Source organism: Theropithecus gelada, chromosome 14 (genome assembly GCF_003255815.1).
Source record: "Theropithecus gelada isolate Dixy chromosome 14, Tgel_1.0, whole genome shotgun sequence".
Lineage (NCBI taxonomy): Eukaryota > Metazoa > Chordata > Mammalia > Primates > Cercopithecidae > Theropithecus > Theropithecus gelada.
The window spans coordinates 20,648,875-20,654,174 of NC_037682.1; positions in this window are offsets into that span (position 1 = coordinate 20,648,875).

The following is a 5,300-nucleotide window of genomic DNA, read 5'->3' on the forward strand; positions in this document are numbered from 1 at the left end:
CTGGCGGCTAACTGCTCTGGAAGCCTTAAAGGAAGAAAACAGCAGGCTTGGGTTGATCCACTGTCAACTCAGGTCATGCAGTGGAGAGCAAAATCCCCATGGTGCTGTTGTAAGAGACTCTCGCCTTCTGCAGCCAAAGGGTATCCTGTACTGAAAATCAGGCTCGGCATGGAATTGGGGGCAGGAGGGTCACAGGGTTGTGAAGGAGAAGGAGGGCATAGCTTGGCCGGATCTCGGCCAAAGTCAAGAACCCTGCTGGGCAGAGAGTGGGATGCTGAGACCTCAGGTGGCGATAATTGGGCGGATGATTCTGAGAATCTTGGGGGTCCAGACTCCTCTGGAACTTTGAGCACTGAACTCCCATAACTCAGCAAAGCACTCCTTGGCCAGTTGGGCCAGGCCAAGGCGGGGCTTCCTCTGGGGAAAGCTACCATGTCCCCTCATCCCCACCCCATCTCCTGCTTGACTCAGTCCCCCGCTGAGAAACCCCAATCAGTAATGGGTATTGTCCAATCAGAATACGAGGTCCTGCAGCTTAATTCACGTCCAGTGAGATTGAGATTAATTCAGTCTTGAGCAGAAATACAACTTGAGCAGCTGGAGAGTAGACCTCGGCTTGGGTTCAGCTAGACCTGGGGACTCCTCCCATTCAGGGCCCAGGCAGAACGCCACCCTGTCGATTTCACGGCTTGTTGGGATGCTTAAGGAAGCTCATGGATCCAAAATGCAGTATCAGTGACTGAACAGGTTTTTACTGTACACCAGGCACTGTTTGATATGAGACAACAGCTGTAAATCGGCTCTTGTCTGTTTTCAAAGCACTCACGTGAAGTAGGGAAGATAAGAGCATCTAAACAGACCATGCTGCCAGTAGTAAAGCTGCTTTTGAGATGTGACTAAGTGCCTGGCTTTGTGCTGAACTCACCAATACACAGTATCATAAGATTCTTAAAATGACCCTACAAGGGAGAGATTTTCACCCCCATTTTACCAATGAGAATGGTGGATAGGGCTGGGATTTGAACCCAGCCTTATCTCGCTCTTCCCTCTGCACACAGCCTGCTTATCTTGAGACAACGTGACAGCCTCAGCAGAATGGTGTCCAAGATGCAGGGGAGAGAAAGATTGATTTGGCCTGGTGGGACGGTCCAGCAAGGCTTCCCAGAAGGGGTGATAAGGCAATTTGTGTATTTCAAAAGCTGAATAAATGTGAACCACAGTGGGTTATGATTAAGCACCTATAGTGAGGGCTCCATCTTGGGATCAAGTTTTTAGAAATGGTTCCAATCAAAGCAAGCACAAGCTCCAGCCACTGCATAATACTTAGTTAGAGGTGGCTCCCCAGGTCACAGAGCCCACGTCTGCCCCCAGAATCCTGAGAGACCAACGCTCCTGTGCTCAGCTCTTTCTCTCTTCCAGCCTTTCTGACAAATGAGCCTGTAGGGTGGGGGTTTCTCATCAGGGTATTTTTTTTTTTTTTGGCCTGGAGGGAGGTAGAGCTGTACTGATTGGGCTCCGGAATTTTGAATCAGAGGAATTCACTCAAGCTGGGTTCAGCCAAAAAAGGAGGACTTATTTATGAGGTCTCCCCAGGGGTGTCTTCGGCAGGAAGGGCCAGGTCTGGGGAGACTAAAGCATGGACTAAAGCACTTTCCTTCCACTCTGGGCACCTTTACTTGCTATTTCAAGTTAACTCAATTCAACAGATGCTGGGCTCTCACACTGTAGCCAACCTTCAGGTGGGTAAGAGGGCAGGCACCAGGTTCCAGTGCACCCCACTTCCTGCCACACCCCCGGAACCCAGCATCTAGAGCATAGAGCAATATGGCTACCCCCAGCATCCGTTGAATTGAATTGACTTGGAATAGCAAGTAAAGGTGACCAGAGTGGGAGGAAAGTGCTTTCTGTTGCAATTTAAGAAGACCAAGTCCTCCCAGAGGCCTTGCATGTGTGTCTGTACATGCGTTTCTCTCTGGGTAGACCTTTACAAGCCAGTAATGTCGACAAGGGTCACTCTTCCTCATTTCCGGATGAAGAAACCAAATTGCCCAAGCAATTTGGTTTGAAGCAAGTTGCCCAAGGTCACACAGCAAGAGGAGTCTCTGGCTCAGTATTCCTCACTGGGAGTTCAGGAATCCCAAGAGGAGGGGGTTTGCATCATACCTGGAGATAGGTTTCTAGGTTCTAAAATAAGCCATACAATCTTAAGACACTTTTTACAGATAGAAGGAAATGCCTCGGAGCCACAGGGGCCTGGGTTTTGAATTCTGCCTTTGTCATTTCCTAGGTGAACTTGGGCAAGCGATTTATCTTCTCTGTAAGGACAATGACAGTGCTTCAGAGTATTCTTGGGATTGGAGGAGTCAGTCAATGCATTTTACCACTGCAGCGAGTAAACGCTCAATCAATGTACGCTCGAACAATGTTAACTATTGTTTATTACAGTCATAAGTCACCTAACCTCTGAGCCTTAGTATTCTCGGCTACAAAATGGGGGTAATGATACTTCCTGAACAGAGCTGTTGGGAATGAGATAACATGAGATAAAATGAGATAACATGCCCAAGTGCTATCCTGGCACCCGGCTCCCCACATGTTCACTGCTTCCCCCTGCGATGCTCCCTCCTGTCAAATTTACGCTTCTAGCATAAATGAGGCGCCGGTCTAAGAAAAGCACCACTTGTGAACTCAAACGCTTATAGGCGTGAGCTGAGGAAGCATAAAGCAACTTCCCTCTCCCACCTGGTGAGAGAGCCTCCACGGGTTGTAGGGTAAAATGGTCGAGTGCTGAGTGGGTGTTCTTGATGCTGGAAGGATCCTGCTCCTCTCAGTTCCAGGATTCTCCACGGGGCCTGGAGGTGGATTCTCCAGGGGGCCCATTAGCTAACCGGACAAAGGCAGCCAGACCTGGTTGTCAATCCGGGCGGGGCAGATTCCACAGGGAGATGCTTTTGGCTGGGTTGACCAGAGGTAGAGCCGAATGTGCTGGGATGCAGGGCACAGACAACTTCTGAAGACTGAGCCAGACTTGAGCCTCCTTCCCTCCATCTTTTTTAAACAAACCACATTTTTTTGTTTGAGACAGTCTCGCTGTGTCGCCCAGGCTGGAGTGCAGTGGTGCGATCTCGGCTCACTGGAACCTCCAACTCCTGGGTTCAAGCGATCCTCCTGCCATAGCCTCCTGAGTAGCTGGGATTACAGATGCCTACCACCATGCCCAGCTAAATTTTTTTTTCTTTGTTTCTTTTTTGAGACAGAGTCTTGCTCCATTGCTCAGGCTGGAGTGCTGTGGCACAATCTTGGCTCACTGCAACCTCTGTCTCCCGGGTTCAAGCAGTTCTCCTGCCTTAGCCTCCCAATAGCTGGGATTACAGCTGCGTGCCACCACGCTCAGCTAATTTTCTGTGTGTGTGTGTATGTGTGTGTGTGTGTGTGTGTGTATTTTTAGTAGAGATGGGGTTTTGCCACGTTGACCAGCCTGGTCTCGAACTCCTGAGCTCAGGCAATCCACCTGCCTTGGCCTCCAAAATTGCTGGGATTACAGGTGTGAGCCACTGCACTGGGCCAATTTTTGTATTTTTAGTAGAGATGGGGTTTCACCATGTTGACCAGGCTGGTCTTAAACTCCCGACCTCAGGTGATCCACCCACTGGTCTTGAACTCTTGATCTCAAGCAGTTCTCCCATCTCAGCCTCCCAAAATGCTGGCACTATAGGAATGAGCCACTATGTCTGGCCATTAAATAAGCCACAAATTAATGAGCACTTACTGCGTTCCAGGCACCATGCCAAGCAGTTTCCATGGATTCCAGCCACTGCCATCTGGGCAGCCAGCCTTAGGCAAATGCTTGATGTCTCTGAGCCTCAGCCTCCTCGCCTGTGAAATGGGCTTCAGGATGGTGTCTGCCTCATAGGGCTGTTATGAAAATTAAATGAGCTAATGCATTAGCAGTCATACTAAATACCAACTAAATTTTGGTATTATATACAGACATTCATCCATTTAAGCTTCACAACAATCTCCACTTCTTTAAATAAAAAAATAAAAATTTAGAGAGGTTAAATCAGTGGTTCCTAGGTGCTGACCTGACCCCATACAAATGCACATGGAGAGCATGTGAGAAACCAGGGTCCCTGCAGAGGATGATTCCATGAGTGAGCCTGGCATGGGCCCCAATAATGCAGGCTTGTCATGCCTGCAGCATCCCAGGTGATTTGGAAGTGGGAAGCCCTGCTGAGTTAGGTGATTTGGCAAAGGCCCCACTGCCGGTAGGGACAGAGGTAGGATTTGAATGTTGAGGCAGGACCCTAAATCACCATTATTTACTACGAAGAGCATGCCCCTGGTGGGCCTGCCCTAACCCGCTCTCTGCCACTCCCTAGGGCTGGAGGATTCTGGCCTGGCCCACTTTCTGAGGAGGAGGGCTGGGTGGAGCTCTCTTGAGCAGGGTCACTCAAGCAACCATTTGCAGGCCACCCTGTCCCCATCATGGATTCCTTTTCCAAAAGCCACCTGAGCCGAGACAGTGGGTACCCATCAGCCCTTGTGGATTGTGGAATGTCTCACCAACGGTCAGAAGCACATCTCCCCTGGTGGCTCCCCACAGCCGTCCTCCCCAGGGCCCATCTCCACCCTCTGGTGCCACTGGGCATGCGGAGAGCCTCTGGCAAGCTGCAGGAGCTGCCAAAGCATTTGGTTATTTTGCTCATTTTATTAATAAATGTGCACCGATGCCAACCACATGGCGACTGCCGCCTGGGAACAAGAGTCGGAACATGCTCTGGGGAGATTTCTGGCTGGATTTTGGTGACAAAGGAAACAGACAGGGATCTATAGGGAGAAGCGAGGCGGGCAGCTGACAGACGACTGGGGCCATGCAATGACCTCTGCAGTTTGTGAAGGCCTTTTTGGGAAAAGGAGAGTTGGGCGGAACTGTATGGAAGGGGCTTGGGGCCCTGACCCTTCAGCCAGAGGGACTCTAAGCCACATGGAGCTTGGACACATAGCTTGGCCTGACTGCAGGCAGCTGGACACATCATTTTTCCCAGGGTCTGTTGGCCTGTGGGTGCCTGGTGAGGGCGGAGCTGATGGCAACAGTGCTGTACCTGCAAAGGACCTTGAAAACCCCAAAGCAAAGAGAAAGATGTTCCGCCAGAGGGGCTGCCAGTTCAACGCCAAGCTCCATGGAGGGAGTTGGCCACCACATGTGTGGTGCTGGGTCTGGGGGCTGTACACACAAAGCTGGCATTATTGGCACCTTTCCGGGATGCTGTACAGAGAAATACCCAGGAGTGATGTGC